This window comes from Syzygium oleosum, unplaced genomic scaffold (assembly GCF_021117445.2).
Source record: "Syzygium oleosum isolate NSW1041296 unplaced genomic scaffold, Sole_v2.1 Sole_v2.47, whole genome shotgun sequence".
NCBI classification, from domain to species: Eukaryota; Viridiplantae; Streptophyta; class Magnoliopsida; order Myrtales; family Myrtaceae; genus Syzygium; species Syzygium oleosum.
Genome location: NW_026607531.1, coordinates 1,503,685 through 1,513,507, shown reverse-complemented (window position 1 = coordinate 1,513,507; position 9,823 = coordinate 1,503,685). Strand labels below are relative to the sequence as shown.

Genomic DNA, 9,823 nt, shown 5'->3' with positions numbered 1-9,823 from the left:
TCAGCGAATTAAGGTTTGGAATATTATCTAAATTGCTACTATTTGGTCTAGCATAAAACTTAATTATCTTATTTTTTAAAACTTAATTACTCGGTATTATATTGTCGTTTGTCACCGCTCGCCACCGCTGACTTCACCTCCCGCCACCGCTGACTTCACCTCCGGAAAGTAACTGAGATTGCTCCGTTCTGCTCTTTTCTGGCCGAGAGAGTCCGAACTCATCTGAATCTGATTTGCTAGTCTTAGCTCCATTCATGGACGATTCTAACAGCGCTAATCGTTATTTTGTATGCTAATTGCTGTCCTGACATCATTGATAAGCCCGGAAATGTCGTCGTCCTTCTTTGCCCTGTAGGGCTGAGTAATGGCCATGATATTCGGATGAGAATCACTGAGTTGTAGCTCTCGATGATTTATGATGATTTCGCTGTATCAATGCTGTTTCTGGACAAAAAGCCACTTCCGTTACTTGACCATTTCAATCCCTGCGGTGCATATAAATGCCTCAATGAAATTGTGAAACGTATTCAAGAAAGAATTGATTAAATCTGCATCATATGTTCAAATCATATCCGAAAACTTCGAGTAATTTATATTATTTTAGTTTTGGGCAATTTGAATCTGAAACCGAGAGTGAACCAAGCATGTTTGTTTCTCTGTTGTTTTGTTCTGTACATTGTCTCGGTGGAAATGAATACTGGATGTTGGTGAGCAAATAACTTTAAATCATTGCCGATCTATGGTGATTCAGGCAATCGTTGTTGTTTATGAACAGATTTCAGATAGGAAATCAATTGGAAACAAAAAGTCCTTCAAAAAATTGGTTTTCTTAACCACTCAGACACAACTAATAAGAATTATACTGCCATGGCACAAATGTCCTACTCCATAAGCTGTTCAGATTACAAAGATGCACTCACATTTAACTGATACTGCAGTGGCTATTATCTACAGCACTGCTGCTATCAGACCAGCTGGAGTCAGCAGATGCTCGATTATCGTGAATGCTGAGTTGTCTTGTGAGTTTCGATAGGAGGGAGGCCTGTTTCTGGTATCTCTCCCTCTTACGTTTTACATTCAGATCCTCTATAGAAGCAGTTCTTCAATTCTAGCCGTGCTTTGAGCACTACAATCCAACGTAAAAAAGAAAGGATGACTAATCATTCAAGAATAACCCTTCATTAATGATATAGAATTTTGTAAAAAGGTTACATATGAAGCCCATTAGTGCTGTTGAATTAGAAACTGTAGGGCTACAAAGCAGAACACGATAAATATGTGGTCAATGCCATAATCAAATATATGTTGTCACTATAGGAAACCATTTCAAACAATATATGGTCAGATGCAATAGATGCTACTTGCAGTGGTTTGACAAACCACCACTCCGAAAAGGAATGCTTAGAGTACCTTCCATTTGCACCATGTAGTAAGGAACATGAGTATACCATGAAATATTTAAAAGAGAAAAAAAAAATTGATTCTAACCTGATCGAACTGTATAATTGATTGAGCATGTCCTCTTTGGCTCTCTCCTTGGCATAGTACAACCGCCTGCACAGCAACATAAGAAGCTAGTGAAATGAAAAGCAATGGCACCATCCCAGCAGACATAAGAATAACAGCACCATATCAAGAAAACTGACTTTTGGAACGTGAGCACCAAGGCTGTTGAGAACTGCTTCGACATAACCATGGAATTCTTGGGACATCCACCGAAGTTCTTCCTCTGGATCTGCAGGTCTTCTTGCCACGGTATCCTGAAATACAAGGACCACAAAAAACATATTAGGAATAGGCTTAACAAAGAAAAGTAGAATATTTCAAGGTCTTTTGAGCCTTTGGGATATCTTATCTTCAAAAAACTCCTACAGGTGGAACACTGGACAGTTGGAAGAGTCAAAATTGAAACAAATGGATCTTGCTTGCAGTCGCTGAAGGATCAAACAAACCAGCTGATTTTCTCTCCCCTTTTAGGGGTTGATGGTCGCTTCTTTTTTCCCCCTTGCGGGAAAAGGGAAAGGGCGGGAATTTGTTACCAAGCAATACCACTAGATGACTCACCAGAGAACCATTAGAGAGGCTTTGTTGGAGAGGGAGCCCAGATTCTCCCTTCACTTGACCTCCAGCAGAAGGCTGTATAACATTTCTCAATTTGTTCAACCACTCAACCTTCTCTGCCATAGTCTCAGCCTTCAATACCACCGCACTGTGAGCTACAACATGGAAGCAGGATGTCCAATTGGCAGTTTAAAGGGATAGTTGAAATACTGAAGATAAAAGACATAACATACGAAAGAATAAGTAATTTTCAGTACTGTCTTGTAAGGAACCTTGGTAGTTATCTTGAAGACAAGACCAGGTCCTTTTCCAGATTCTGAACCATTTGATTTTTTATCCTTGAAACTTTTTGGCGGGGGTGCATCATCATCAGAGTTTTGTTCGAGGTTACATTCCTGATGAATTCATCAAACGGGACAACCAACATGCAGAAACAAACAAAAAGCTAAGTAGAACTTCCAGTAGCTTGACTGGGGTCAAGTGTATTACAAATGTGAACTTCTCTACTGTCATGATACAAAGCCAATGGACAGCAATAAATGACAAGAAGTAAACAGAGGAATAAGGGATGGCCACTTAGCAAATGAAAGGGACAAAGGATGGTGTTGCAGAGGATTTTGGCAATTTAAAGAGATGACCAGTGAGCATAAGCACAGGCTAACAGATACAATCAGCAAACAAAAAGGTAAACAAACCAATAGAAACATTCTAAAAAATAAAGAGGCATTTAAAATGAGCCAAAAGGTATGACGGCCTCATGCAATTAAATTGTTTGTTGTTCAGCCAAAACTGAATTGTAAAAAAGTTTTCTCAACTAGTCTGACTCAGCGCAGACCTGCCGTCATTTCTCCATCTGGTCCTGCAGTCTTTAGTATAGATCCCTTCTGCCCATCCTCGTCTTGCTGATTGGTTTTCTCTTTCATGGATTTCAAGCTGCCTCCACTTTGTTGACCCCCTGTTTGGGGACTAGTTGCCTGAAAATAAGAAATCAACACAGCAGTGATAAGGGATGACTTTTTTTATAAATTGAAGCACTAATTCATGAAGAGAAAGAAAGAGTTAATGCCCTTTCAGTGTGGATTGCTCTGCATCAGCAGCTCCCTTGGAAGATCTAATTTTTAGCTCTTCTTCAAGATGTTGCCTTTCCAACCTGTTCAGACAATTTGAGGGGATCAGCCAGACAACATGAAGGACTTGGGACTACACCAATACCCTCATATACTTAATCCAACCAATAAAACATCAAGATATGATTATAGGTCACCAAAAATCTATGCTTTCTTCATCCTATCTAGCAATAAGTCCATATTCAGCAGGCAAAGGTATAGACTTTAAGTAATGGCAAATGTTTACACTGTCACTAATAAGGACCAGGAAGATGAGCCCGAAACAAGTTTTACTTAAAAGAAGAAAAATTAGCAGGATTAAAAAATGCTATAGTTATCCTCACTAGGGGTGAGCATGGTTCCAGGTTCTACCATGGAACCTAAGAACCTGACCAATGGGAACCTGTAGGTTCCAGGTTCTAAGATATGCAAGGTAGATTTTAGGTTCCAAAAATTGGGGAACCTGTTTCGACGAATAAGTTCCAGGTTCTATGTAGGTGGAACCTAGAACCTGAACCTGTCTTCTCGTGATCCTGCGATGTTTCATGGCATTAGATGATGAGTGTATGATCTGAAATCACTAGTCTGACCTTTCATTTTATGAGTTGTTGATGTTTTATATTCTTCGTGTGTCTAAATATAAGTTGTGGTTAGTGGATCATAACAGTAAGTAGTGGTTATTAAAGGTGATGATTCACCGCAATTGTTCAATTAATAATACAGGTAGAACTTGAGTAGACTTTGGAACTGACCCTCAAACCTGTGATAGGGTAGGTTCCAATTTCCAAAAAACGATGAATCTATTATCATGGGTGGAACCTATACAGAATATGGAACTGCTCACCCTTAGTATCGATTCACGACTTCTCATTTTAGTTATATTTATTTGAACCGTAATGTTAGGAAAACTAATCTTTTGTATTTTCTTTGATAAATGACAAGCTTGTTCAGTATTGCTGCGTTCATTTTTATTTTGTTTAACTAAAAATGCAATAAAAAAAACCTGTTAGACCCTAGAACGTACCCTAGAACCTGTGACAGGGTAGGTTCCAGGTTTCAAGTTCCGATAGGTAGGTTGTAGGTTCCAAAAAATGGGGAACCTGTACCCAAGGAGAGGTTCCAAGTTCCATGTAGAACCCATAAGGAACCTGGAACCACTCACCCCTAATCCTTACAACAACAGAGAACTCAAGTAGACATTGTACATAGTAATAATACAACCAATTTTGCATTTGACAATTTTATATAATACTAACATAAACTCCATATTGCATATAAAATAAAAAAAAATCAGGTATTCCTTCGGCAGGCAAAGCTGACTCAATGCAAACACGAAGGGCTTGTTTGTTTGTGCTTTTTAGAAAGGAAAAAGCAACTTATTCATTTCAAAAAATTATGAAAAACTATGTGAATCTACGAGTCAACATTTGTATGTTTTGGAAATTTCAAGTGTTTCAATTTAAGAAAACGACAAAATGCATTTGCCACATGATTTAGATTAAGCATAAAGTAAAAGTCTATCTAGACAAGCAAGTGAAATGGATCATTTTTCCTCAGGAAAATAGGGTTGAAAATCCAAGATTGTCAAATTCAACTCATCTAGCTAATATTGGCTGCAATAAAAGATAATACTATCTATTATCACACTCTCAATAGGCATACCTCCTCTGGACCAATCTAATGAAAAGTGTTGGGGAGGGACAAATGCATGTTCCATGTCAACAAGTGCAACCACCATCTTCTTAGCCTCATTCTTAAATGTATCAAGTGAGGCAGTTGCAATGGCTACAACCTAAAGAATGATTCAAAAAACTGTGATACTGTTCAAACTGTAGCGACTATGGGTACTAAAAACTAGTACCTCTCTTTTAAAAGGAGGATATCTCCAAAGACCTGGTGTAGCATTTGCAGCAGAAGAAACAATGTCCAGCAGGACACGGCGCACCTATTTCAGCCCAATGTTCACACAAGGTGTGACAAGGGGTAGGAAAGGAAAATCAGTGCATTGCATCTGAAAGGAATCTCCAAGAAACTTAATAGCGCAGTAGCAAGCAGAGCAACTTATGGAAGCCGTAAAGAAGGCTCAATGCTTGCAAAGAATGACAGGGCAATTAATGCAACTAAAATCAGCTACCACATCGACACAGAGCCGTGACGGCTCTTTTGCCATCTCCAAGACACTTTTTATCAGAGATCTAAGTCCTTTCTCTGGAGAGATAAAAATAAGGTTGATAACTATCTGGCTCTAGCACAATCTGGCATGATGACTAGGCCCAGAGATAAATATTCCAGCAGAATAATAAGGGAAGTATGGAGATCATGAGAGGAAATAGCAAAACCAATATACCCTTTTGACGTTATCAACTTCAAAATGCCGATCCAAGGGAAGCTGCTTGATGTGGTTAGGAAAGTTGCCCTCAAAGCTTGCAGCAATCTTCCAACCACTACCCTGAAAAGTTAATTCCCGTTTTAGTTAAAAGAAGGTTTGTAAAAATTTATGTCATCAAGTTGAAGAAATAATGCTCGAGTAATTCTCGTGGCCTGCATCCCATATGCTACTGTTATCTCTAGAACTTAAAAGAGCGAAAGGAATCTTATTTCAAACTTTTCTTCTTCTATCTGAACCAAAAAATCAGAATTTGACGAGACTACATGGCAGGCAAACAGAGTTAGTCGCTCAAGCACCAACTTTGATTACTTTTCATCAGATACCACAAGTCCCTAGCCCCAATGATACTGTTATAGACCATATCTGACCGTCAATGGCCAGAGGAGCATCACATTTGCAGAAAACTGAATTTGGCAAAGCTAATATGTTATACAGCACAAAAACATTTAAGACAACATTATTGATAAAAATATACTGCTCCATCATATTAATATTTGTAAATGATATTTTGCATTCTCAAAAACATTAGTTGATTATATTTGACATTGTAATGCATTTCCTGACAAATAATGTAAATTGTGTGGTTTGATATATCAGCCTAGGAAATTGGATTACAAATGAATTGTATCCAATCCTTCTTAAATGCAAAAAAGTTCAAAGAAATGAATGGATGTAATATTGTGACTCTGCACTTAAGCTTTGGAATCATATCCTTAGTTCCCTTTTGAGTATTAAAAACCCTCTTAAGGAAAGAGAACAGATTTTCTGATTTTGTAATGTTAGAATTGATCTGCAAACGCTTTCAGTGGAGGGCCCATTGAGTCACATTTCGAATTCCTCACAAAGAACTCTCTACCATGGACTAAAACATCATCATACTTCAAAATCTTCAGGCTCTTCTCAGATTCAGAAGCATCTGATGAGCTTCGGTAGGCACTCTGGCTTGATACTATAATGGTTTGCACTTCAGCCAAGAACAAAGTGGCATATCAAATAGGACCCCCCGCAATGAAAAATATGACCAGAAGATCTAACCAGACAAAATTTTACATCCAAGAGTTATGTGTGCATCAGCAAAAATAGACAACCGTCAAGATAATGAACCCAAGGGCAGCAGCACTCTCCTTCGGACACTAGCAAAAGACCACCAACAACTCCTCCAGAGATGATCTGAAACCATCCAACCCTCGGTTGAAAAGATACACCAATGCACGATATAACCGGTACTCCCAGCATATTTCAACAACCTACAAGGAGAAAATCACGAAAACCATTCTTAACAGATGAACTTAAAAAACTTTTCCAGGAATCATCTTAAACAATCTGCAGACCTGATTGAAATCCAAGGAAGATATGTCCATGTGAAGGACACATTGTTCAACTCACTGTAACCAGCCTTTGATGCTAGTGTTCCACCATTGCTTGCATTATCTATAAAGAATGCCCTACCTTTGAGTGCGGTTTGAACTATACATTTACGTAACTGGAAGTTTTTGGATGAGTGAATGCTGTAAAGACACCTCAGGAGGTAGAGAACTGAGCATATTCTTCGATATAAAGCTCCAAGAATGTGTCTAATATACCAAAGAGTATCGTTAGTATCAAACATATATTATCTGTCGGTAGACAAAGAAGTTGCACTTAGAGCATCACAATGGAAGCACATACAACAATATTACCCGTATGATAATAGAAGCTGTAAATATACCTTTGCGCTAGTGAAATTACAGCTGAATGCAAGTTGCAAACATGTTATGTTCAACGTGGGTAAGTATATCGTAGAAATTGACAGAAAAGGAGGAAAAAACAGATTGGCTTCTAGGTGAGAAACCAAGCACATAGTTCAAGTCATTGTCCTATCGCAATCTAACTTCAAAACCACAGCTTTTGACAAGGTCCCTACATTTGAAAGTCCTATACTTCTCATGATTGGACACTTTAAGACAAATATAGCACGCCAACTTTCTTTACTTCCAGGAATGATAATAAGGCCACAAGAAAAGTGTTGCATGAAATGGTAAAAGGTTTCATCACAGGGGTAAATTGTTCCTTTATTTCATTACATACAAAACTGCTTCTAGTCATGTGGTCATCTGTTTGTTGTACTTTGCCAATTTGATTGCAAAATGCCACTGAAATATTAGAAAATACCTCATCTACATACGGAAAAAGCAACTCCACCAGGTATGGCATTATGGCATCTTGAACAGCTTGCAGTGTCGTAGGGAGGTCAATGACCCCTTGAGCTTGGTCATTATACTGTGCAATAGCCATGTTCAAGGCACCCTCCCAATCACCTGCTTTTCGTAAAACCTAAATCCTTTCCCTCCAAGAAAGGAGGCGTGAAAGAACAAGATGCACAGGTCCAAGAATGTAAAGAGACGTGCCCCCCACAGCCATGGACAAGGCGGAAAGCGCAAAGGGGGTAGATCCCCAGCGGACAACCTCGAGCCAAATGGGTTGAGCCGCTGCACCCTTTTCGCAGTGGAGACCTGGGGATGCCTGTTTCCTCTCAATCTCTTCAGCCAACTGGAGAGGCTTCTTCTGTGGGTTTCTTCTCGGGCTTCTCACTCATCATCTTGCTTTCCAACTCCTCGATTCTCTCTTTGGACGAGAGCTCATCCATGTCAGTTGCTGAGCTCGCATTATCCCTATCTTCAGAAAAGGCCATGCTTCTCAAGAGCTTCTTCGTTACCTGCTTCCTTCTCGTGGGAATCATTGGGAATTGAGAGTGCCGGAGTGTCGTCGGTAATTATCTCCTTGTTCCCACAGGCGAACCGTCAGCGACTTCGTCAAAATTCTCGTTGGGCAGGAGCCCCTTCTTTCGCTGCGTCCCCTGTCTTTTCGTTGTCTGGGGAGCAAATATAGTTATGGAGAGAGAACAATCAAGTCCATTGCGTCACAGATGCGCGTGCTCCTCTGACTCATTCGCTCGGCCTCCCGTATTTCAGCCCTCTCCCTCTCTCTCTCTCTCTCTCTCTCTCTCTCTCTCTCTCTCTCTCTGCATTGCTCATCAGAATTCGACCATCTCCGCCGCCGGTGCAGCGAGCCTCTGTGGGAGCAACTACGGCCAAGGGAATGGTACGCAAACTCCTGCTGCGGTCTCTCGTCTTGTGCTGGATAATACTTCATATGATCAAATTAAGCAGATTGAGAAAAAAAATAATAAGGAGGCGAATTGCGGGTAAGCAGATTAGTGTTTGAATTACAAACACGGCGATGGTTGGAACTGAAGCCTTGGGACTTGCAGGCGGGGTTTCAATCATCACGATGTTGTGTGGATCCATCCTTGATCTGTTCATTGAGATGAAACCAAGATTATATAATCTGAAATGGGTTTCTTGAGGAATTTCTTGCCATTGTTTAGCACCATATAAGTGCATTCTTTAAGGAAAATATATGTAGAGTCTTGGTTCCCTGTCAGGGGATCACCTGATACCACATTGCCATCCATCGGCATGGATATTACTTTATGCGCATTTGATCAGACTGACATAATTGATCAAATTCTACTCGTTGTGACTCCTGTGGCGACGCTTTTACTTGATGTCCTTTTGCTGCATGGAAGTTCATATGCTTTTCAGTTTTCACGATGGATGACAATCTGGTATTGAAATGTGATGAAGGCACCTCTAGCGTGAAGTTGTACGGTCACTTTCCTTGTGCACGTCTCGGAACATTTTTCTTTAAGGAGACATGAAATCTCTTTGGATGAAACCGAGAAATAGAGCTACTGATGAACTAGATGACTACTTGGATCTGGTTTTCCTTCATAACGATTCTCACTACTGCGCTAGGGCAAGTCATGTTCAGCTAATTGATCTCCACTCCGTTAATTGAGACAATTTCGTGTTTATTCGGTAGAGGATTCGCCTTATGTATGCAACAGAGAACCTAATCAGAAAAGAAAGTGAAAGTTGTGGACTAATCTGTGGAGGGTAGCTAAAGTATTTTGTACTGTTAGTCATGCAAAATTAACTAGTGAGCCGTTGCGCGTGCGGAGGCCATATCCGAAGCGAAATCAAAAGGTGCAGTATTGCATTGATAAGTTTTAAAGTTGGGCTAAATTGCAATTTGGGAAAAATATGTATAGGTTCCTTGGCTTGGCCGTATTCTTAAAAATAATTTGTGTATATGTAGATTTTAAGCAGTTAAGAATCTAAATTTCGATATTAGTTACTGAATTTTGCGGTTTGGACTTATAGGATTAGATTAAAATGCAAGTCTTTTTACCTTGTTTTCAGGATACTAATCATTGTGTTCCTGC

The 9,823-nt window shown here is 39.7% G+C and overlaps 1 pseudogene; it reads right to left on the bottom strand.

The window, feature by feature from the left end:
• Positions 1 to 922: 922 nt before the first annotated feature.
• Positions 923 to 7,830, bottom strand: LOC115694217 (dynamin-2A-like; annotated as a pseudogene).
• Between the last annotated feature and the right edge of the window lie 1,993 nt (positions 7,831 to 9,823).